This window comes from Lonchura striata, chromosome 9 (genome assembly GCF_050655825.1).
Source record: "Lonchura striata isolate lonStrDom1 chromosome 9, ASM5065582v1, whole genome shotgun sequence".
NCBI lineage: Eukaryota > Metazoa > Chordata > Aves > Passeriformes > Estrildidae > Lonchura > Lonchura striata.
Genome location: NC_140711.1, coordinates 23,953,597 through 23,979,878, shown reverse-complemented (window position 1 = coordinate 23,979,878; position 26,282 = coordinate 23,953,597). Strand labels below are relative to the sequence as shown.

The window sequence follows — 26,282 nt, the reverse complement described above, 5'->3', positions numbered from 1 at the left end:
ATGAGCTACAGGGTCTCTTGTAAGCACCATTTCGGTATCACAGCCAACCTATTTGTTTAGATTAAAGCTGTAAGCAGCCTGACCTTCTCCAAACTCCTTCAATTGATCTCTGGGGCAGAAGGTTTATTGGTAGTTTTTCACTAACTTTTGAACATGGCAAGTAATAGAGTTGTCCTTGTGACTAGGGATGAATCAGAGCCAGACACTGTTGGGATGGGCGAGTGTAATGCAAGATGAATATCAGCAAGTGTCTGTGGGCTACAAAGGCTGCTTGGGCTGTGGGAGTGCAGTGATTGCAGTGAGATCTTTTGCTTATGCTTTGGAATTGAAAAATAAAACTTTTGAAGTGTCCAGTGTTTGCCTTGAGCTGGATTGTTTGTGGTATTTTGCCCAACTATTCCTTGTCCTAAGTCTGGCCACCCACTATTTTGTGTAGCTTGTCTTTTGCTGGCCCTTTTCCCAAACCCGTTAGTGTTTGCCCAGCGAGTGCCAAAGCTTTCATTCTTCCTTCCCTGAATGGCTCCGAATTTGCATCTCCTGCAAACAGCCCAGCTGTTAGAGTCACACTCACACTAAATGGCTGACACACTATTTATACACACTTCTTCTTGGGTAGCAACTTGCTGTGTGTTTAGGTGAGGAATATAACATTGCTTGACTTTATTTTTCACACTCCTGTTTTTAAAATTCTCCCTCATACAATATTTTGACAGGTTTTCCTAGATTTTTGGCTTTGGCAATGACAGATATTGGCTTATCTTTTAGTATTTTCTTTTCCCATTATGATTTTGAGCACAGTCTGGATGGTTCACAAGGGACATCAGTCAGAAACAGCCATGAAGATGGGAAGCATAAGTGGCTGCCAAGCAGGCAGTGTCGCAGGGACTGCCTTGTGTGCCCTCTCCTGGCTGGAAGCAGCCGGCTCAGGCCCGCACGCCATGCTCCTGGTGCTGCTGGCTGCTCCAGCAGGTCAAGCAGCAAGAGATAATGGAGGGATTTATGCCACAAACAAGACTAGGCTCTTCCTCTGTAACCTCAGCTATTGTCACTGCGTGTTCCTCAGTAATGCTCAACACTTCCTGCCCCCCGGGCATGTATTTTCCAACCTGCTTCCCTCAGCTCTGTCCCTCTAGGTTTGGCAAGAAGCTGCTGGAGGCAGCTGGTGGGGGTGTATGAAGCCTCCTTGGCGCTGGGCTGTGGTTCCTGAGATCCTGCTCCTTCTGGGTGCTGCCATCCTCCCTCCTGGGACACGGGGTTCTGGGCTCTGCCTTGTCCCTCCGAAGTCGGGATCGCTGTAGTTGGATAAATTCTGCACTTGCCACCTCCAGCCTCATTGCCAGGGCTTTGCAGAACATCACCTGGTTTCTCATGTGCCTTTTCCAGCTTGCTCCCTCCTCTTGCTTCTCTGGGATGACAAGGCCTTAAGACCTTGTTGTTCAATGGCTACAATGTGGTAATGTGCATCAATAAATGGACAGTCACTCTGTTTTATTATTTGTTTTATGGTGACTGTCAGTGTCCTGGGTACAGCTCTGGGCCCTTGAGGTGAGATGCCAGACCTGCTGTTGCAGGTCACCGTGTAAGGACTTTTTACTATTCATTTTACTAGCATGGTTGCTGTGATGTTTATATATTTGTTTAGTTCTTTGGATAAAAAAAGTTGTATTTTTGTACACTAGTATATTATGAAGTTATGTAACCTAGTCTGTCCAATGTTACATTGCATTTGGCAAGGGAGGAGCTAGATAAATGTGCAAACTGAGCATATGCATATGTGAGTAGAGCAAACCTCTGCTTTCTCTCTTTCCATAGTACCTTGTTTATGAACCTTTTACACTGATTTCTTTCTGCTTTTAAATCCTAAAGAAGTGATGATAGTGAAGGATTTTCTGCTAAAGAGAAAATGAAGCCCTAATCCTGAATTTTTTTTCCTTGGGCTTTAATTTAAAATGAAGAATGCTTATTAATCTTAGCAAGATCAGAGGACAATTTATAATTTGGATGAGTCCACTAAACCACTTTTCAGTAAGATAGTACTTTTCTTTCCTGCACAGATGCAGTAAGAGCTGTCCATTTAGCTAGGTTGTTGTTTGACCTGTTTAGTTTGTTTCCAGTACATGAGAAAGTGGTGGAGACAGTCTCCCTATTTAATTTTAAATTTGTGTAGGAATTTTGATTAGTTCCTTGAAATTCAGCAGCAAGCTTAGTTTTTAAGTTAGACATTATGAGCATCAAATTAAGCTGTCAGCATATGAAGTGATACAGAAGAAGATGTGTACAAGTACAAGCACAAGAACATGAACACACACAAGCATCCCTTTCTGTGCTGACTGGGAAGTCTGAACAGCAGAACTAGAGGCTGGGAATTACATTTTAGTAATTCTTTTCTAGTTATGTCAGATTTCTAGCATGCTATTAGAGACATATGTGTCATCCTCACCATCACCCAACATATCATTGCTGTTTCAAACTGTTACCAGAGCTGTTGACACAGAATATTGTGTCTGTCGACAGCTCCAATTAGTTGGCGTGTCTGACTACTGACAGCACAGTCTACTTTTGTTTATGAAGACGGTGTGAGCTGTATCTCACTCTCACAACCTCCAGTGGCAGACAGATGGATAGAACTATATAATCATCAACGGAAGCGGGTGATATTCTGTCTTCACAAATCATCATGTGGAGCAGAACCAACGGCCTTTTGTCTGCTTTCAGAAATGACTGCAAGATTCCTCCCATCTGTCAAGTTATGAGGATGAATATGTATAAAATACATCAGATATATATGCGGGGTTTTGTATTGTGGGTTTTTTTTTTTTGTTGTTTGATTGGGGGGAAGGGGGGAAGGGGGGAAACTGCTTCTTAATTTTCACCAGATGTTAGCTATGAGACATGGAACAGTAGAGGGAGAAGCACAATAATTTTCTCTCAAATTGAACTTTCTTAAGGGTTTTTTGTTTTTTTTTTAAAGGAATGGACCCAACCCCTCATCATTTGCAAGTGTGGAACCCCATTGATTTCCTAAGGTCGTACAATTGCAACTGAGCACAGAATTTAGTCTAATGCACTCTTTACAAGTATTTAATCCTCTCTATTGTGTGATTATAAAATCTTAGCAGCTGCCCAACCAGTGATGTACTGATTTTCATTTAATAGCAGTTACAGATACAAACTATTTTCAAATACACAGCTCCAAGTTGCCGAGTGGCTCCTCAAGCACAGTGTACACTGAGTTCAGGGAGTGTTTGTTCTGAGAATAGACACCCACACCAAGTAGGTAAGTAGTAGAGATTAGACTCATTCATTCAAGCAAAATACTTTAGTATTTGTAAAAGTTTAGTATTTCTTAAAAATACCTAAAAATTAAGTGTGACATTTGTTTTCTTAAGAATGTTAAGATTAATTGCTATATGCAGATTTTTGTTGTTAAAGGAACAAGGCTTTCTTTTCCTTAGCACGTCATAGCATCAAGATTTTCAATAGAACTTTTGTTGTAGCTAGCAAATTCTCATAAAGCAAACAAATGTGCACTTGAAAGTGAAGGGGAAATCAGAATATGAATTGTATTTGTGCATATATTTCTCTGCCTAGTTTTCTGCTCTATGGTGTATAATATTTTTCAGCTTTCCTCTGTTGTAACACATGCTTTAATATTTTAGGGCTGATCCTGACTGCTGAAAGTTAATTATTGTTTATTGCTGACTGAAGTGGAAGCAGAATTTGAGTTTTATGCAGGAATTAAAGAATAGAGATTAACTTATTTTCTATATTTCATATAGCAAAAGAATAAATGCCATTTCCTTACCCATGTAAGAAATTAATTATAATTTTGGAAAAATGTTCAAACTTTCCTTGCCAAATTAGCAGGATCTACTGTATTAAATGTAGCATACATTTAAAGAACTAGACAAGAAAACTGAAGGAATACCTTTTGAATTTTGTATTTTACTTCAGGATCAGATTCCTACCAAGACAATTGGAACAAAACTAGTGGTAGCCAGGTTAGTTTTGATTATTCCCCACTTCTTTTTCTTTTCCCCTACACTGTGTCCTTTGCAAAAATAGTTACCCAATGAGTAAAATTTAGCTGGAAGCATGAAATTGCCTGTTAGATTCTATGAATCTTCTGAGTAATCTGCTGGAGCTGGAAGGAAAACATAGAAGCTTCATTCTGACTGATTTCACATCCCTATTAATTCCATAGACCTTTTCTCTGTTAGTAAAAAAAATGAAAATGTGGAGGAATATTACTGCTTGGGATACAGGCCAGTTCCTAGTCTGTTCAATGCAATATTTATAACAGGTAAATCAATAATATAAGAACGTTGTATTTTGTTTAGAACTTAAAATTTTTCCAAAGATGTATGGTTTTGAGTTTTGCAAACACTCAAGCCATAGGACTATATGGCTTAAAATATCTTTGGCTTGGAACTTTTTAGAAATTGAATTTAAAATTTACATGAACTCATAGGAGCACTCTAATATCTTTCAGTTGTAGATGAGCAATGATATAATGAGATTAAGCTGCACGCTGAAGTTCAGCTGAAATTTTGAAAATTCCTGAGCAGGCCACAGAATAGACATATTGAGACATTTGCTGAACTGCTTGAGTTCCAAGGAAATTCATAATGAGCTCTTTGCTAATCTAAGAACAAAGGCACCACCTATGTTAGGTAAATAAATAATTAATTTTTGATTCTTCATTCAACTGTTCTAATTCCTGTGACCCAGTTCTGAAACAGTCAGGGATCCCAGTGAAAGTGTGGTTTTCAAACATTCCTTCAAATGAAAAGTCAATATTTAGATCACAGAAAACAAGTGGGATACAGTAAGAAAAATAACATGTTGACTGAGTCTTGAGTCCCTGGCCTTTCTGTTTCAAGGCTGTAAGGACAGAACTATTCAGAGCAAAGATGGGCTGGAGTAGCATCAAGTGTGTACTCTTGGGTCTGTGACTTCATGGACACTGAGAGCTGCTGCAGAGCAGAAGTGACTTAGTGGGAAAGTTCTTTACTCCTGCCAGGACCTGCAGGCTCTTCCCTCCTTCCATGGCTTGCATAGCAGCAATAAGGCACATCTGGCTCAGAGTGAGCCCCTTCTGGGATTCAGATGCTGGAGAGGTTCATAGGTGACCTTATTCAGCTACAGAGGTTCATGGGTGACCTTACTCAGCTACAAAATGGTGACTTTTATCTCAAATATCACATTCACAAGAATATCACTAGGAGAGCTACTCAGTCTTCTGGGACATTCTTCTTCTTTCCAAACACAACTCCTTTTCTCATACTTTTTCCATCTTACTGTCCCTAGTACCATATTTTGCAGCTTGTTAGATTGCCAGCCCCAAGGCTAGTATTGTTATTTGATTTATTATGCTATGTTATTATTAATGTATTTTAACTTTAAAAAAAGAAAAGAGTACTAGTTCTCTGAAGAACAAGTGATGCTTCTGTCCACTGAAATAGGAACAGAGCTACTTAAGTAGTGATTGTTATTTATGTCCTTGAACTGAGCTGGAATTTGACTGGTAGCTGAGGACCCAGTAACACTTGGGTAGCCATTGCTCAGAGGAGGCATGGCTAGATACAGCCCCTGTTGCCAAACAGAATAGGCAAGCCAGATAAAAGAATGGGGTTTAACTCTTTTTTACATATAAGAATTGAAGCACTGGATATTGGGTTACTTATTCAGGTGTATGGTATGAAATAAATTTTTACCTCCTGTATTCCTGTATGTGCCTTAACCACAAATTATCCCTCAGGCAAACTTACCTGTCATTTTGGTAGTTAAATTAGATTTTCTTCTCTGGCAACTTCTGCAAGTTTAAACTTGTTCTGAGAACATTTCAGAATGGACAAGTTGTTGCAGATCCATTCTTAAAGGGGGGGGGGGGTATGTAGGACCACCAGCTGTGGGAGTATTTTACTTCAAGAAAGCATGAGTGTTTCTCTTATTTAGACCAGTGTGATTGCATTGGAGATATTTCTTCTAGATGCAAATTTTGTATTCCAAAAGTTTATGTTAAGAAAATGCTTTCATTTGAATAGAGTTTAAAATAGAATTTTACTTCAATTCCTTTCAAATGTAGAACCAAATCCTGCCTGCTGTAGTTGGCTTGTAAACAGTGCAGTTTCAGCCAGAAAGAATTATTGCTCATGTCTAATGGAAAACACCCTTTGTAGTTAGGTAAATGAAAAGGAATATCCCCATTTTGTAGGAGGAAACAGAGATATATTTTTAGAGTGCTGCACCCAAGGCTCTGCATGTTGAGAGGTCCAAGCTCCTTTTAAAGTGAGTTAAAAGACAGTTCTGTATTGAGACCAGCAGCCTGTGCCACTGTTTATATGGCAAGAAAACCCTCCCCAACAATGTACAACAAGTGGTTTTTTTGTCTTATTTTGCCTGGCTTGCTGTTTTGCCAGGTGCTAATCCTACAACCTACCTTAAGTCTCATAGTCCTTCTCCTATTTTTCATTGCAGGCTAACAAGTATCTTGACTGTAATCTATTAATTGAATTGAATAAACTTGTTTCCCTAGCAGTGAGAGCATATTGTTTGCACACAGTGTCATCCCAGGCCCTCCAGCTATCGAAAGATTGCCAGATATGTTTATTAAACCCCCTGAGCTTGGAAAGAACACAGAAAACTGTCATCTAGAGCAATACGAAAGTGCCTATCTCAGCTGGGGATCTGGCTGTTATGAATAAAGGAAGAGTTTGTGGTAGAGTTTTGAGATGTAAAGAGAAAAGGCTTCCCTATGGTGCAAATGTGTTGGAACCCTCAGGCGAGAAAAAAAAAAATGGAATTGTTGCTGGCAGTACAATGTAATTATTGAGTTAGGCTGCAGCAAGGCCTGCGAGCTTCTGAGGTAAAGGCCTGGTGACTTTGTTTTTTGTTTTTTCTTTTATCTTCCTCCTCCCCCAAATCAGGACAATTAAAATTTTGCAGTTCCAACTTTTTCTTTTCTCCTTCTTACTAGTAATTGGACCACAAATATCTAATGATATTTGTGGTCCAATTATTTCCAATGATTTTGTGAGATGATAGGTTTCAAAGTTCTCATTTTGAATCTGCTTCCTTTCCTGTTTTGTTTGGAGTGCAATGTAAACTAGTCATTAATGAAAAGATGTAGGGAACAGTAAAACCTCTAAACTATGCATTACTGCAGCTGGACTCTCAGCTGTGCTGTACCTGGGCTTTACTGAGCATTTCCCTGTTGACATCAGAATTTAACCTACATACAACAGAACCAGAGCTAGATCTAGATTAAATTGTCTCTGAAGAATGTTTATTTCTATTAACATGATATCTCATGTACCTGAGGTGTATGAGATTAAAATATTTCTACATCAGCAACTGCTAAACTTTTTTCATCCTACTTAATGGTTCATAATTTACTGCAAACTAAAAATAGAAACACAAACCGTATTATAAAAATGGAGATAATTTCTGTTGGTCTGATGATTCAATTTGAAATTAGGGTGTGTCTTTGGGAGCTGTTGGTGCTTCAAGGTATTATTGATGCCTTATACTTCTTTTCCCCAATCCTCTCCATTAATCTTTAGAAAGTCCTTGCTGGCCATCTTGGAAAAGACACTTCTGTTTCATATTAATTACACTTACAACTTTTGTTGTTCACATGTACTAGTGTCTTATTTTAGTGCTAAAATAGAAATAATATTATAATTATTGTGTATTTAATATTATTGTTATTGATTTTTTAAAAAAGGAAACAAAAGCCTTATAGTTGCTGATTTTGCAAGCCTGAGGTGCAGAGAGTATACCCTCTTAATATTTTATGGTGAGAAGACATGGAAAATGTGCTGTGGTAAATAATAAGTGGTGAGGGCTGATGCTTACCTCTGGTTCCCATCAATTGCCCAAGGGAATGGGATCTTTCCATTGACTTTGGTGAGCTGTGGATGGGCTTCCACATGTCTATATACAAAATATGTTGTTGTCATTAATTATTTATGCTGTTGTTATACCCCAAGGCTCCAGTCCAGATCTCTGATCCCGTTGTGCTGGGTCATTATCAGAGCACCCAACTAACGCTGCTCCTGAAGCTCTTTCAACCTAAAGAGAATGGCTGTTTCATGGAACAGTCCTTTTCTAGAAAGAGTCATTTGATTCACATAATGATACATGAGCCTGACCTGCCTGTGTTTTTGGCTACCCTGATTCTATGTTACAATCCCTACTGCTGTTGTCAGTAAACCAAAACTAGATGGAGTTGGGTTTTTTCATTCCTGAAACTTAAGGAAGAATTTTATGTTTGCAGGCATATACCCCCTTACTTTATGTTGTAGGGGATTCAGCTTTTTCCTGGCTTTTCCAAGGGGAATGCAATTCATGTGAAATTGCTGTTGTGTTTGCCCTTATCCATGAAGTTTTCATAAAATATTTTTACTGGTCTCTTATCCAAGGAGAAGTATTAAAATGTACCTGTAGTCTGTTCTCCATCTTGTATCATTTAGCAGAGGCAGGCTTATTTTTTCACAGAGCTCAGACTCTTGAGTTTTTACGATTCAGGTTTTCACTGCTAACCTTGTAGATAGAAGATAGAAAAAGATTCTAAGTGCTTGGTTTGCTTATGGACTGAGGATCATGGCTTTAGTCATGTTTGGTCATGCAGAACTCAGAGCTTACACTGACTTGGGCAGAGCAAGAAGTTACAGCTGCAAGGTCTCTCATGAACACAATATACCCATCACATCCCTCACAGCTGCTTAGGTAGGAGGAAAGCTACTAAGCTTTTGTATGCAGTGTTCCTCAGCTATGCTCTGTTTGTGGTGTTTCCTGAACGTGGGTTCTGGGGTAGCTATGTGTCTGGCTACCAGGAGGCATAAAACAGGAATAGGTCTCACCACAGCAGGGAATTAACTCTGTGATGGCATTGTTGGGTAGATAGGAGCTGTGAGGATGTGCTATTACTCAGAAGTGATGAAGTCCACCTATTTGCAACCTGACCTCTGCCTCTTATTCATTGTTGCCAAATTTATGTGTTTATCCACATTGTCTCATGAGATTCTTTGCTGATATTGAAGCCTAATGGAAAGGATTAAGTGGATTATTTTCTTCAGTGTTGACTCACAAGTGAGCTAGTAGCTGTTTGGTTTCAGCAGAACCTCAGAACCCTGTTAGCTCACCAGTCCTCACCACCCAGGTATAAGCTCACCTCCCTCAAAGCCTTCACAGTGCCTCTTGTAAAATATTGCTGGATTCTGAAGGTTTTCTGTAAACCACCCAGAATTTCTCCTGAGCTCATGAACTGATGGGAACATGCAAGCCCTTATTATGCTTTTCAAGTGATACCACTTGGAATGTGTTACCTTGGAGCTAAAGCTGTTTTGTTCCATTTGTGATCTATTTGCTGGAGTTTCCCCAGTTTGGAAAATCCCACCAGTTTCCTTCTCTTCTGCTAGTAACTACCTGCTTTGCTGTAATTAACATGACACAGTCTGTAACTATTTCTCTGTACTCTCCACCAATAAAGGGGATACTCAGCTAGGAGATCCAGATGTTGTTCTCAGCTAGGAGAACAACATGGGCTCCTGGGCTGCTGGCCTGACATTGAAGGCTGAACAAATGCCCACACTTTGTCCCTCATTGGTTTGCTTTCCCCCATGCCCTCTGTGATCTGTGTGTAGGTGCCTGGGGACCTGTCTCTTATGAAACATCAGCTCTGCAGTACAAGGTGCATTTTCTTTGAGTGCTTGCTCACTCACCTCCTTTCATAGTTTACTTCAGATATGTGACTCAGGCTTCATCATTTAATAAACATTGTGCTCTAAAATAAGTAGTGGTTAAAATCAAGCAGTAGATTACTAAAGGTGCTTTAATTATGTTTACACAGTTGTATGAGCTCTGAAAATACTAGGAGACAGCTTTCACTAGGAGAGATAGTAGTCCTTATCACTCTTGAATATCTGAGAAATATTTTTTTTTTCCCCACCAGGGAATTGAGGAGAAATTCTGTAGCACCCTCTGTAGCTCAGGGTTTTTCCTGCAAATATCGAAGCCCATTACAGCATAAGGAAATTTTCAGTTTACATAGATGTCATCTTGAACATTTCAAATTATTTTTATATAAATAGAAGCTTCAACAAGGGTTTGGAAAATGCTCTTGTGCACATGCTGTGACTCTTGAGGTTGTCCTGTGCATGGCCAGGAGTTGGACTCAATGAACCTGATGGATCATTTCCAACTCAGCATATTCCATGATTCTGTGATATGTATGTGTATAAATGCTGCTCACCTGAAGATAGTGGCACAACTCCCAGAGGTTTCAGTGGGTCAGAACCTTTCCTGGTGTCCCTCTTTCACCAGGGATTTTGAGATTTCAGTTTGGCTTTTGACAGTGAATTGCCCAGTTTAAAACTCCTGATGAAGAAACATTGTAGGAAAAGGCATTTTTCAATTAAAGCTTTTTTCTTTGATGTTTTAAAGTTAACAAAACAAATAAAATGCTTTTTTTCTGAAAATAAAAAGAAAGTTTCACACTGTCAAAAAAAAAAAAAAGGAAAAAATCTGTAACAATAATGGAATTGCTGTGAAATTGATCCAATTTTTTTAGGTGTTCTTGTAGAATGAAGATGTAGGACTGTCAAAATATTTGTTACCAGCTCTAGATTTCATTCCAGAAATTATATTAGTTTTGCTTCACAGGGTTTTTCAGTTTTACTTTCAGATCTTGGAAAATGAAAAATACCACAATAAGTCTTTGGTAATGCAATGATCCCTGCATAATACCTGAAAAATATTAAAATATTTTGGGTCACAGAAAGCCAAATGATTGCTTCCTGTTCTTTAAAATACTGAACTTTCCTTCCAGAAAATCTTACACTATTTTAGAGGTTTTGCTCTTTCTGTTATGACTTGCTTATCTTGCTGGGGGAGGAAGGATAAACCAAATGAGTTGGATGACTTTATAGTAAAGTAATTTTTTCACAGGTCTTTTACCCAGAATGACAGACTGTGTTCCCTATTACCCCCTTACACAGTTTTCAGTTGTTATGATATTGTATATATGCATTAACAAATAAAGGAATGCATCCACAACAATTATGTTCCTCTTCTGCTTGATTTAGTTGTCAGCATGCATTCACGACTCTGTAAAGTATCTCCTTCACAGCCTTGTCAGAAATACCTTTTTCTCCCCATAATGTCAACTTAGTACAGCAGGCAGGCCAGGTGAGCTTGGCTCACTTTCAGGTTTTGTCTGTCTCTTTATCTGAAATTTTTAAAGGGGGATGTCAGAAGAGGTAATTGCCATAAATTACACACTGTCTCTTGTAAATTGTGATGAGAACATAATTGAAAATTGAGCTGAGAGGCACTTCCTGGATTAGAGCCGTGCGAGAGCCAGAGGACAGCCCCAGCAATTTGCAGTGGGCCTGCAAAGTCATTTTTTCCACCCCTCTCTCCAAAGGTGTAATTGATTCCAGCGCTGTACGATTACACTCCTGTGTCAAGGGTTGGCCTGAGGGTCCTGGAGAGGGTTATGGAGATGATTCTGTGGGGCTCACACAAATAATTGACTTGTTTCATTTGAGGACTGAGTGAGGGGAATACCAGCTTTTTCCAACAGGAGAAGTGGAGCTTGACTGCTTGTGCAGAGATGTCACCGCTCAGAAAGGGACATTGTTCAAGGTTCCCAGACATTGTGTATGTCTCTGGTATATTTGTGCCTCTCTCAGGCACTGCTCAGGTGGAGATAAGTAGTAGAGTTGGAGGAGGGGGAATAGTTAATTTTACTCTCTTTTCCACCCACTTGTCCCTCCTCTTTTCATCTCAGCTAAATAAAAGCGTGAAACACTAAAGAACAAATCAACTTAAGTAGGTATTATTGTTCACAGCAGTGACCCACTGCTAGAAGAGTTGTGACTGAAATGATAGATACAGAAATGTCTAGCAGGAGAGGAATGAGTTGAAATTTTCTTTGGCCACTAAACCTGCTGATGCTGGCCCAGTTCAGCATCTTTTCCTTGCTGTCCATGGTCATCCCAGCTGGCAAGAGAAGAGCTCATGGATCTGAATTCCTCTGTGTTAGGGGGAATTCTGTGTAGCAACCTTGGCAAGGAACTGACCCACCCAGAGTTCACTAGAAAACACAACTACTTTTCTCATTACGAATTCCAGCACAGTTCCAAGCTATGAATTTGAAAGTCTGGCCCCATTTCATGGAAGCACTTCAGTCTTGCACAATTTAAACTTTTAGGTACATTCGCATTCTTTGAGATCTGTTTATATCAACTATACTATCAACCCAGAACAACTAAATCTATGAAAAGCAAATCACCCTCCTGTGAGAGAATGTTAATTGTCATATTGCATTAAAGAACTGTGATAGAATGGATTTAGTAGAGTCTCTCGGCAGATGGAATTATGAAAAGCTGATGGTACTTTATACTTGTGGCCCATGTGAATACAAATGTGTGTATGTGTGTGCACTTAAACAGGAATATTTGCCTTGTAGCCAGTGGTTTTCAGCCTCTGCCTCTGAGGAGATTTAAATAAAAATTTTCATTGCTTTGGGGAGAAAACCCTCAAGCCTCTGAATTCAACTCATATTTTGAGTACTTCTCAGCCCATTGAAACATCAATAGTGCTACACCAGTCTTTTGCAGATATAATTTGTTGATGGCATTTTCCCAGAGGGATGACCTTTTTTGCAAAAGCTTCAGGAACTCCTGGATTGGGAATAAGCAGTAGCAAAGAGAACAACCCTCTGTGCCTGGAATCCTTGGTCCCACACCCCTGGGATAATCTTTACCTAATTTAGGTTCTTAGAGAATTCCCCTGGAAGCTGATTTGGGAGAAGAGTGAGGCAGAGAGGCAAGGCTCAGCATGAAGACGGTTTTGGACCTGTACATTTCTAGTCCTTTCTTTAATTTCCTGCAGAACCAGAATTTCAGAGACATGCTATCTCATGAGCAATCAGGAAATTAACATATTAGCCCTTTCTGTAAATTGTAATGAGTTGCTTTGCATATTTAGAAATATTGTATTTAAAATATTCAATTCCATGGCAAAGTTTAGTTTATGATGGAAGAGGGACAGCTTTACCAGGCTTTTCCTCAAACAAAAGAGGCAGCAGGACTCTGCTGGGCTAAGTTGAGTGGGTACTCTGAGATAGCAAAGATGAAGGGATTTTAGGTAGCTGTAGTTCCTGATGATTGTCCAAGGTTTTTGTTGGCTACTGCACACATGCAAGAAGTGCTACTGGTGGGTTAGTTACATTGCAGACCTGAGAAAATTATTGTCTTGGCTGAAAAATGCTGTTTGCAGGAGAGCTGGTAAACAGACAAAATATAAAAACAAAACAGAAGCAATTTTAATGAGACTTTTTGGTTTAAGTTGGATTTTTTTTTTTTCTACTGTTGAACTTAACATCTAATTCCAAAATAACAAAAAGTACCTGGCACATACTTTGATGGCTGCATGCGGGCTGCTGCAAAGGGGGCATGGCCTGGGCCAGCAATGGTGTGAGCAGCATTCTGTGCTTGTTAGACCTGATGATATCAGGATTTGTTCATCCTGTGTATTCAATGAACTTTTTGTGGTTGTTGGGTTTTGTCATGAATTAAAATATAGCCCTCCAGGGAAAACACCGAGGCACAGGTTTGAGTCCTTGGAAAATTGTTGAGATGCCAATGAGGTTAGTCTTTGGGTCTCCAAGGAAACAATTTTCTTTTTGTTGTGGTTTTCAGACATGTCCCATAAGTACTGCAGAACTATTCAAGTTTTGTACAAATAACTGTCACAAATCTGGCACACCTTCAGTTCTCAACTGGAGACTGGAAACAGCAGGTGAATAATTGTGATACTGAGGTACAAACAGGAAAACAGCCCTGTCTTATCTCAGAAGGTTAAATTCTGGGGAAGGGTTGCACTGATGGGTACTTGATGGGTAATTGATGACCTAATTTTGGGTCAAAGACTTAATAAAGGAGATTTTATGTTTTAAATAGTGGTCAGCATGGTATCTTTCTGCAAAGTTTCTCTGGATTTAAGCACTGGTGACATAAATGACTTGGTCTATATTTTATGCCACTGTTGGTCTGACTAGTTGTTTCATTTAATTTGATTGGACTCAGTTAAACAGACAAAGGGGGAGTTAAACTGCTGTACTGGAAAATGTGGAAATTACAGTCTTTTGTTTCAGTAAACCAATTGGTTTTCTGAACAGACAATCCCAGACATCATGTCTTGAAAGCAATACAAAGCAGATTAGATTGTGAAGAAACCTTCATGTCAAATAACCTGCAAAGAAAAAAAAAATCTTCAAAGGGCAACTAGAAAATACTCAAGAGTTTTCTTTTACTTTAAATGAGTGTCAACAAAAATACACAAAATAAAAAAAAAAATTAAACATGTTTTATTTTAGTGCATGTTCATGGATTACAGTCACATTTGGACAAAAAAGTCTTCTGAGGAGCTGAGGTTGATGGCAGGGGATACAGGAATTTTCTCTTTATCCACAAAGAAAACTACTCTTACTGATGCTGAAATGCTGAGTAAATTAATCTTTTTAATAAAGAGGTTTCAACAAATAGATACAAACAGAATGGCTATAAAGATAAAAAAAAAAAAAAGTAAGTGAAAGAGAGCATGCAGTTTCCTCCAATCAATCAGTTATGAATAAAGTGATAAAGCACTTTTGCAAACACAGGAAAAAAATGCTACCAAAAATTCCCTGGTCTCAGGATACCATCTATTTAGCTTATTAGGAAGAAGACTGAGATACCATTGGATGTGTAGTCACCTTCTTGGAGGGAGAGCTGCATTTTAGGGCTTGGCTGAAAGAATTTCTCTGCCAAACCCTACTTGGAGTGGGGTAAATTTCTGAGATTTTACAACGTGCATGTTATACAATAAGTGTGTCAGACAGGTAATAGCAGTAGACCTTTGTTGTAGTCCAGGCAATTGTTAATGTTCTGGGAGCATTTCAGATTTGGACTATTTAGCAAGGAACGTTGCAAGATGCAACAGAAAAAAGTTGTAGTGGGACAGATGTGCATGTCAGGAACAAGGTTTGTGTCTTTTAGTATTGTGGACAGTTAACTGTTGGCAAAAACTCCCAAAAGAATGCTTGGATTTTCCATCTGGGGAAGGTGTGCCATCCAGAGATTTGTTGGCTCAGTAGGAGATTAACTGAATACAATTTCATAGTCTGTGCTGTTCTTTATCTCAAAACATGGTATCTTTTGGCCTTCAAGAGATTAGATTCTTCTCAAAACTGGTCTTAAAAACTCAGGTAGCACAATACATGCTGTATATTTCTATTGATTATCCCAGCTGTAACAATAAAATCTGGTTATTAAACCAGCTGTAGGAAAAGCTGCTCTGTCTGGCCCTTCTCCCAGGTTAGTTTAACTGATGGTTTAGGTACCATTTTGTCTTTCAGATCACATAAATAATGAGGAATGATAGTTTCAACTCTAACAAAGTATAACCAGAGCAGATAAGACATATGTTTTTGGTTTTGGTTTATTTTTGACGCAGAATTTTAGAGCAACTTTTAAATCCTTTAGCTCCAAAAGCAGGAAGCTTCACTTGCCTTTTTGAACAGCACTACTAATAGCCCTGAATGAAGTGGTCCTGACTTTTGACAGAGGACAGTGGCTACACTTCACATGGATCAATCTGTACGGCCATCCTCTGTGATCAATACTTCATGGTGCCTTTTCCCATAATGCTCTAAAAGCCTTTTTAGTATTTGGCTAAGCTTGTGGCACATAGTGTTCACCTCATTGTCTAACACCAGGCATGGCAATTGTTCTCATTTATTCAGGGAGTTTTCCTCTTTAATGATGGTAAGAGCAGTAATGGGTTACAGGTGAAAATAAGCACACAATTAGCACAGTCAGACTCAGGGTTTGTTGGTGCTGACTACTCCTTAATCAGTGGCAATTAACATGGGATGAGTATTTACTCTAAATTCTCTCAACACTCATGTAATTGACCACAATAACAAATTTATGTCTATAAAGGTGATGAGGGGATTTTGCTACCCAAAAGAGCACTGAGATTTATGGAACATTTTATGTCTTGTGCAGATATCTCAAGTAATAAAACATGAAATAAAATATAGAAGCTTCAGTACAGGCAGAAAGCAGGTATTTAAAAATCAATGCATTTGGTGTGTAAACAGCTTGACAGTTAAATACCTAAGGCCTGTGGCAGAAATTCTGCCTGAAAACTACAAGTTATATAGACTAGAATGATTGCTAATTGTGGTTATTTGGACTGAATTCCTGCTTTTTCACCAAATGTTGTATGGACTTTGGTCATGTGAATTTGTCTTTGTGTCTGTTTCTTTTCTGTTAAAAAAAAAAAAGTGGGGAAATAGTGCACGATAGTGTTTCACATGAAAAGAGATGTAGGCTAAACACAGAAGCAAGTTGAGACCTTGTGGACACAGTAATACTGAAGGTGGGTAGTACAAGATGAAAAGGTGGATTAAAGATACAGACATGGCATTCAAACTCCCCTCTATCCCAGTTTAATTGTTGTGGTTTATTTGCAATTTTCCTATTCAAGTTAATTGCTTAAAAAAGCTTGTAGGTATGATTGTAAAGTGAGAATTCATAAAGATTAAAAATAAGGTAGGTTCTTGGTTTCTTTCATAACAATGAGCAAGTTTTCAGCACATTTGCCTTCTTTCCTGTTTCCATGCAGAGGGGCAGTTATAGCTCACATGTTCTAAGGGCATTCTCAAGGCCTGGGTGGCACTTTTGGGACTGTGAAATCCAGGTGTTAAAAGTTGTATCTACAACAGCAGTATGAGGGTGTTTGGTGCTGGGGACCTGATATCCACACTGTGTGTTTCGGGATAGGTTTTGTTCAAAACTCTCTCTAGCCTGGCCATATTTATCTGAATGTCCATGAACAGTGTGATAAATCTGGGAAAAAATAAAAATTGAATTGGGAATAATAATGGATCACCTCTTCCAGTTCAGTCTCATGTGAAAGAAAGTTTGTGAGCACTAAGGTCAGTGTGTTGGGAACTAAAGCACATGAGGATATCAGGAGTTTTGCTTCCTAAACACCCTCTTGACCTGAAATGCTAATGCAGATACTGCCACATAACTAGTTAGGCTGGAAAGAAGTGGTAACACACTGACAGTTAAGGAACTCCTCTCAAGGTTATTTTTTTTTTCAATATAAACACTGAAACCAGTATATTTAAATATATTGGAGGACCAGAAGGACAAAGAAATACCAGACCACTTTGTGCTGGACACTACAATGGTATTTAGAGAGGGCCTGCCCCAAAAGCGTTCCAGTTTGAGAGCCTGAAGGGGCTGATTCAGTGAAAGGAAGTAAGGATTTACAACTCCTAGCCTTGAAAATTACCTTCTCTGCAGCTTTGGTACTTTTAGTTCAGATCAGTGTTGATAGGTTTAAATGAAACATGAGTAAAAGTTCAGCATCAGAGCTTTACCCTCAAGTCTCTTAGCTTCTAGTCTTGTGAACTGTCTACAACCTTACAATGAACAAATTTATTTTTTTTTCTCTTTATGATCTATATTTGTTTTTTTAGTCCTTGGCTTTTTATTTTATACCTGTAAATAAACACATTAAAATGGTGTGCAGCAATGCTTTTAATATTTGGCATGATCATCAGCAAGTAATGGATATCTAAATCTTGTCACTGTAGGTGTAAATTCCTACATTACCATCTGCATGCACTACAACAGCATTAAAAAAAGGTTTCAGCAAGGCAAATATAGCAATTCAGGGGGTAAATAGCAAACAAACACTACCTCTAAGAATTGCCAAGTATAATGCTCTTTATGCTGCTTGGGAGCCCCAGGGGTCAGAAGCCAACTCCTTTTTGTGCATAGCATTCACAGAGGTGATCAGCAGCTGCCATGGTTCAGGTGGAAGTTGCAAATGTTGAAGAAGCAGCTTCAAGATTTTCTTGGTCTTCCAGTGCAAAAATTCTGCTGATAATTTATAAAGGGACCTTTCCTCAATTCTGCAAAGATGGCCTGTGTCCATAAAACACAAATGAGAGCCTGGAAGTTCACATCAGCAGAAAATCAGACCTTGTGTCCTCCAGAAACAGCTGCTTTAAAAGGGCTGGGGAGAAAGGGAACGACCACAGTGTACCTGGAATAGGAATGGGTAATTATAAATGGTGATAATTACATGGCAGATTTTTAAATAGATTTTTCTTCTTTGTACACACTGAAGACTTGGAACCTAAATAGTCCAGCTTTCATTCCTCAGAAACTGCCACTATCCTGGCTGGGTTATTGGATATTTTGGCTCTTCACTACTACCCAACAATGTTTCATGTTGGGTAGCAAACAGCCAAATTGTCCAGCATTGCTTTTGGGTGGGGATTGATAGACACAGTCCTCCAGAACAGCTGTAGTACAGGGCTGCTTTTTCTGGCTTTCCATAAAGGTACCAGATTTTCCCATCTACTTGTTTTATTATTTAAAATTTATTTGTAACCAAATGCACAAGCAGATTCATTACATTAGCTAATTATCCCTCTCTTTAAATTCAATAGTGTAATGAAAACAGAAGAAATTGTTTTACCTTCCATACCAAAACATAAATCAAACATAGATGTATTTTTCAAATTAGTTATATGTTCAATTTTAATAGGCCTTTTGGTACCTCCTCATGAAAGGCATTTGGTCCATGCAGCCTGGAGTGTATTCTGTGGCCCTTTGTAATTTGTGGAAATGTACATTAGTGGAAAATAATAGCAAAAGGCTGCCAGAAGACCTTTTGTTTGTATATATTGTCTTGTTTCTCATAAGAAGAGTTTCCCCACACTTATTTTTTGAATGCATGCTTTGTCTTCATAATAGGAATGCATTCTTGTTTTGTTTGGTTTAAGAAATTAAATAGAATAAATTGTTTCTGCTTACATGTTTTCTTGACTTGAAAAGCATTTCAGGACCTACTACAAACTGTCAGAAAAACACTGTAGTTACAATGAGGTTGGAAAAGAGAGTGTTTGATCTTAATGTCATTTCCATGATTGACTTTTGAATTTGAGTTTACCTGTTCTTTGTTATCCCTTTAAACATCCAGTGAATTTGAATTTACCTGTTCTTTGTTATCCCTTTAAACATCCAGTGCTGATCCCTTCAGTGCACCCAGCTTTGCCCTTGGGATCACAGACTATGCAGAGCTGGAAGGGACCCATCAGTCTCATCGAGTCCAACTCCTGGCCCTGTGCAGGAGCTCTGGGACTGTAGAAAATCAAGATATTTCTTTCAGCATGTGGGTTAGGGACAGTTATGGCTGTGTGTGTCTACCTGCAACCAGAAATCACCTCAGTTCGCCCTCGTGGCTGTGGGTCATAGCTGCCTACAGGACTGACAAGTCCAAGTGCTAAAGTATCCTTCAGTGGCATTCTGTACCTCTCTGATGGCTTAAAATAGGAAATACTTTTAGTTTTTTGTCTTTTTCCCTCTACTGGGATTATAGTCTATGGGTTCAACTGGATTTTCAAACTTTTCCTGGAAAATTTGACCCCATTCTAAAGTGGAGGGTGAAATTGTTGTTTTCCATAGTCATGGCTGCAGAAGAATCTCAGCCATTCAGAAACTGTGGTAAAATTGAATGGCTTACTGATATTCAGAAGCTTAGGCAGGGTTTCTTGTAAGCAAATTTTTATTTGGGGTTGAGATGTTATGGGAATATGTAACAACAAATGACATAAAAAGTCCCATGGTGTAACTGCATGGGTTTCTTGCCTCTCATGCTCAGTCATTCTTGTTCACCCAATAACCCTGGCATTCCCAGGTAATTAAATATTGTAAGACACACTCAGTGAACAGCAAAGTCAGGTCATGGGTGTGTCAGAACAACCACACCATGTAAAACCAGAGATCCCTGTAGTCAGTACAAATTATCTGTCAATTCATAATGCTGAGAGACCAGATATGAGAAGTTAGATCATACAGATCCTGGTGTGGTGTCTCACCATGTGTCAGTCAGCAATCTAGTGATTTCCTCAGACATGGAAGACATCCTAGAATTATGAAATACAGATTATGCTCCTGTAGCACCCAGAAATCCTGAGATGTGAATCAGAAAGCTATTGTGCAGCTCCTTGTAATTGTGAAACAGAGAGCCTGTCTTGGTTGCAATTTTGAATCTGTTGGGCTCACCATCAAATATCATTTGTATAGTCTGATAGAAGCAGACACACAGCTAGATTGTGATTTTGCAAGCCATGACCTGTACATTGAGCTGTATTTAAGGGATTAGCCCTGCAGCTTTCACAGGTGCTCGTGGGCAGCTGCAGTCAGAGGGGATGTCCCTGGGCTCGTGCAGTGCCCTGAGCTGGCACGAGGGCCTGAGGGACACGGGCACTGTGTCATCTCAGCCCTGCTCAGTCTCTGTCTGTACCCCTTACTCAATGGGAGCACACATTTGTAGCAGGGGAAACAAAGTAATGTGAAAAGTTTTGGGAATACTTTAAAAAGCAGAGAAAGATAAGGGATTCTCCGGTATATTTCTGTACAAGGGTGGGCTGGGGCTTAAATTTCAATATGCACCTAAATAATTTATGAAAATGAAAAAAGCCATATCGGAAACGTGTCTATTCAACTATTATTAAAATAATAAGTGAGACAACAAAGAAATCTTTTTTCTCATATTTCTCTCAGGATGCCATTAAAAATCAGTAATTAAAATGGTTGTATTTCTATAATAAAAATATTTTCTTCTGTGGATTGTTCTTTGCACTTGAACTGTGTTGACTGAACTAGAGCTCTCCTTTTTTTTTTTTTTTTTCCTTAATTTCCCCTTCAGGAGAAAGACACCTTTTCTCTTATGAGACCTCTCTTGCCACTTCCTGATTTATTCCTTCTTGGATGCTACATTCACTGCAGAAAAAAGGTAGGAAACATTTCTTTAAGCATCAGGTTGCCATTGTAAAATGTCACAAAAATAAACTAGAAACTTGATGTGATTTTTAAATTAATAATCCCATATCTAAGCAGCTAAAAAGTTGACCTTTTTACTTCCTCAATTTTTAAATTTTTCTTTACTTTTTGCCTTTAAATGGCAGGAAGGTACCCTTTAAAATCTTACCCTTTAAAAGAAAATATTTTTGTTGCAACAACACTATACTATATAAGACTTATTTTTATATTTAATTTAAAAAAATATAGTCAAATAAGATAATTGTTGGTATTGCCTTGCAATTATTTCAATAGAAGTTATGTTGTTCTTACAATAATTACTGGATGTAGCAGCAATGCTGAGAATTATTAAAATGCATCAGTATCTGTTAAAAATCACCTGCGTGACTTTCAGTGAATGAGGCCTTTTGTACAGGATGAGGACAGGAGCTTTTGCACTGTGATGTGATTATTCAAACTACCATGACCATAACGCTGTGCAGATAACAGCAACCTTTTAGCCTTGACAACATCAGTAGCAGTCCTTCTTTTTCAGCTTCAAATCTTCTGTTGTTGTTTGGCTTACAGAATAAAATGTACAGAATCAGTCTACAAAAAATTCTGCAGGGTTTTTATCAAAATACATTTTGAGTGTTGATGATCATTGTATGTTTGCACACTAAGAATGGGGAATATTGTACCAGAAACATGTAGGCCTGTGCCTTGCAATGAGTTTCTTCTTTCAAATCTAGAAACAACTCCCCTTCATGGAGGTGTTTGAATTTCTGCAAAACGTTCATAACTCTCTGTGATTCATTTAATTGTCTTCCATTTCCTTTATCTTAGTTTTCTTGCCATAAGGGTAGAGGTTTGGCAAATAAAACTCACATCAGTACAGGGAGTCAAAACCAGTTTATCCCTGGAGAATATTTCTTTTGCTTTAAAGAAAAAGATATTTTGATAATTTAAATAATAAGTGCTTTTTGTGAAACCTTACAAAGACTTATATGAATGCTTAATTTCATTCACACATTCATTCCCGGGGAGTCCTTACAACAACTGCTATGCAGAGACTGGGACAGGCTAACAGGAGAAAGGTTGTATGATTTAAGGTTGAGGTGTGGATGCTGGGGTTTGATATCAGACAGGGATGGTTTTGTCTGTCATGTTGTCGGTTGTGTCTGTGTGTCACTTGTGTGGTTTAGCAGTGATGAAAGTCTGTGGAATGAATAGGAAACACTGAGATTTAATTTATATATTGGGACTTCTGAACATTTATCTCTTGCTCACTTTTATAATCTGAGTTCAGAGCTGAACAGAGTGACATAATAGAGGAAATTCAGATATTTTTTAAAGGGAAAAAAAAAGAAAGAAAAAACAGCAATAAAGCAGGAGGAGAGAAAATACCTCTACAAATGCAACAGACATAAAAGTAAGTAAAGGAAAGTTAAAAATTACCATAGGGCAGGCAGGACACCTGCTAAAGAACCTTCTGCTGCCTCTCACAGCTGGAAAGAAAAATGAAAGAGATGCAAACAACTGTTCTGGAAGCATGAAATCTGCCTTTTGTCTTTTCACCCCTCCCTTTCTGAACAGTTACAGTATGCAAAATTTAGGGGAATCTCAAAGTCTGCAGAGGAAAAAAATTCAGCAGGGTCTGCATATAAAAAGCTGAGCCATGGAAGTGTGCCTCTTTGAAAACAGGAGCATGTTTGGGAGCTTCCCGGTGCATTGAAGAAAGTGGTAATTAATGCATAGTGAATGACTTCGAATGGAGGTTGAATAGGGGCATAACAATGGGAAGTTTTTTTTTAGGTTAAAGTGTTGGAAAAAGGAAAGCTGTTAAAAGATAGCTACTGTGAAGCTACAACTTCAATCCTTGTCTTCTCTGACTTTCCTTTATAGACTGTGGTGGGTTTTGTTTTGTATGGGTCTCCAAATACAATGAAGTTAATTTGAACCAATTTCATTTTGTGTATGCTTTGGGAATTTTTTTTTAAGTTTTTTCCCCCTTCTTTTTGGCAGGGCTTGGTTCTTTGATGGTGCTTTTGAGCAAATGGTTTGCCCAAAGTTCAGATGATGTTAGCTCCATCCTCTTTTTCATTTACAACATCAAGGGGATTACAGAGAATAACTTTGTTGCCCAACATCAAGGCTATATCTTCAGGCTACTAGAAAGGTAGTTCTCAGAAAGTGTGTCTTCTAATATTTTAGAACCTCCACAGGCTTCAGATAAAACAAGTATTAAATACAAAAAGCTCACAAGGATCCCAAGGAAGGTTAAACTCACACAACCTCCTTCATGTTGAACACCTGAAATGTATTTTTTAGACTGTTGGAGTGTTATCATAGTGAAGACAGCAGTGAAGTCTTATATAACTGAAGACAGAAAGAATAAAAACCAGCACCTTGTTTAAAGACAGGCAATTTTTAATGGAACCTAGGCTAAATATAATCTACTTTTGCTATCGAAAAAGGAATTTGGAGAGTGAGCAAGTCATTTTGGAGGGGTCTTGGAGGTTGATATTTTTTTTTTATGGGATCATAAGGTAGTAGATCTGCAATTCTGCTGTGCTTGATCCAAGGCCAGAATTTTTAAAGCTTGAGGAGAGAAGGAATGAAATGTTTTTGAGAAATAAAATAGGGAAGCTAGTGGGCTCAAAATAGTTTCAAATATTTTCTCTTGTTGGTAGTTCTTAACAGGATTTCTGGCCTGGAGTATTTTAAACTCAGCATCTCAATTCCTATCATGTAAGTGTTTATTTTTTCCTAAGGAAGATATGAAACTAAAAATACCCTAGAAAACGCCTCAGATAAGTTTTATTTTCCAGGCTGAGAAAATTTAGCATTTGCTGCCTGATAAAGCCCTTTCTCTCCCATCAGTTCATTTTTGACAGGAAGGTGGGTCATGCTGGTTAGAATACAAGAGTATGCAAATTTGATTGAAAAGTTACCTCCTTTTGCTGCTTCCATAGAGATGTTGTCTGTCCTGGTCAGGTGCATATCCTTTCTCAATACTTAACTCCAGCAGGTGTCTTATTACCCTCCACTCCTTAATGATTGTAAATGGCATGTGAATTCTCAGGTTCTGGAACAGTGCTCTAAAATTACTGTTGTCAAATATTACAGTGATAATAATGATATTTTAGCTGTATTTTTGTTCTCTTTTCTTTGTACCCACATGTAAACCAGAATTTCTGATACTGAAGAAATATTTTATCAGTCTTCTACTTCTGCTAAATTGAAAAGGCTAATATTGTGTTAATTTTCTGGAGGCAACTGGATGAATCTTCTGAACTGAATGGAAGTCAATGTCTGCATTTCAGCATATCTTTTACCTTGTTAAAATATATATGTATGATATCAATAACTTTATTGGGCAGGAAAAAAAAAAAAAAGAAATCCTCAGCTTAAATCTGTCCTTTTTGTTTGCAAAAGATTTTTCAGATTCACCAGGGATAAAGTTGCCAAGCCTAATTAGAGCCTCTAACCTGACCTGTGAGATTCTGATTAATTTAAGCAATGTTCCTGACTTTTGTAAACCCCTACTTGCCTTTTCTGTCTCTCACTCTCTTGGGAAGCCCTTAGCAGCCTGACAGAGCAAGTGGTCCAAAAAAGTTGTGACCATCAGCCCTAGAGCAGGGTAAGGTGTACAGGAGTCTGTGCAAGCTGCAGGGGGAAGGCAGGAACTTGACTCACCTTCCCATCACAGCTGAGACTTGGCACACTGTCCATCAGAGAGAGCAGTAGCACCATGTAGGATGAAAAATGGGTTGGACTCCTCATCTCTCCTCTTCCTTTTTGGTAGATAGTTCAGTAAACTGGGAATAATAGAAGGCAGATTTACTGGTGGAGCAGCAGAGGTTGATGCTCTGTATCAATGTGATGAAGGGATGGTTATGAAGGGATTGTCCCACCCACTGTCACAACAGCTTTTAGTCCTGGTAATCAGCTGTGAGATTTGATCAATGTTGAAAGGTTTGGGTATGCTATACACAAAATATGGGCTCTTTGGTAATTTTACAAGTCTTTAATTTACAAAGCTGTGAGCTGATATCATCCAAAGCAAGATAATAAGATGAAGTTATTTAGGTTAAGTCCAACGGTCAGAAGATGAGGGGTACAGGACACTTGATTGCTGAGCACTTTTTGGTTGTTCCCCTTGTGAATCTAAACCAGATCTTAGTGATATGATTCTGTACTAAATATGTTTCTCCTTTCCCTCACTGGGTGTTCGTGATGGATGTCAGAGCAAGACAGTCATGAACATGCACCTGTAAATCTGGCACTTTCTGAGCTGAAAAGTCAATTAAGTTATCCTGCTTTTCTAGGCTTGTGTGTGTATGCTACACATCTATAGGGGAAAGAAAATCTGTGTCAGAAAATGTCAGGAAAAGATGTAATGTAAGAACTCCCTCTGCTGTAAAAACTCCCAGCATATAAAATGCGCTGTAGCACTAACCATTGTGACCCAGAAATAAAATGTTTCCTGTGAATTAGAAGGATACAGAGTTGAATTAACTGGATGACATTTCCCCATCTATTTTTTATTTATTGTTGCCCTTTTCCATTCTCTGTAATTAGTGCATAGAAGGGACAATAGTCATATACCACACTCTGAGCTACAAGGATGTACCAACATTTTGAGCATTTTCCATTATTTTTTTTCAGTGACACTTTGAAAACTCGTAGCATCTTAACTCTGCTGAAGCCTATTATTTCTGTGAACTGAAGAGGCAATTTAAGGCACCTTTTTTGTTTGCAAACAATTTTCAAATATAACCTCATACTTTTTGAACTTTTCCCAAGGGCCTCATAAAATCAATAATTGTCCATTTTCCTCTAAGTGACTTTCAAATTGAAGGTCTCAGGATTTTAAATTCATATCTGGATTTCAGGGTGCTCTCCCATCAACGCTGCTGCTCACAGGAGCTCTCAAGCAGAATCTGTTTTCTTGCAGAGAGAGGAGATGTTTGGAAACATAACGCATCCCAAGCTCCAGAGAACACAATTTTCCTTTGGACTTTTCTCTAACTTGAATTTAGAGATTATGATGCTGGATATTCCCTGCCCATGACATGGGGCTGGAACCAGATGGTCCTTAAGACCCCTACCTCCCCAGCCATTCTCTGACACTGTTATGGTTCCATGTCCCTTCCAAACTCAAGCCATTCTATGATTCTGTGGTGTCTCATAAATGCCAACAGTGCAGAAAGAGTCTGCTCTCGATCAGTGACTCAGTTTGACATTAGCATGACTTGTTTCATTTTAAAGGTGGGACATTAGCAGAATCTTGCCACATGTAAATGTGCTTACATACAGTCCTATGTTGCCCTGATCTTAGGTAGGGTTTTTTCAGCAGGATTTTGTGACAGCTTGGCAGTAAATAATTTCTGC

At 38.6% G+C, this 26,282-nt stretch overlaps 1 long non-coding RNA gene across 4 annotated transcripts in view; it reads left to right on the top strand.

The window, feature by feature from the left end:
• Nucleotides 1-26,282, top strand: part of LOC146766685 (uncharacterized) — a 263,759-nt gene that overhangs the window by 81,281 nt on the left and 156,196 nt on the right. For all 4 annotated transcript variants that reach the window (XR_014957246.1, XR_014957244.1, XR_014957242.1 and 1 more), the window contains exon 2: nt 20,794-20,880. This is a non-coding gene — a long non-coding RNA (uncharacterized LOC146766685). The remainder of the gene's footprint in view (nt 1-20,793; nt 20,881-26,282) is intronic.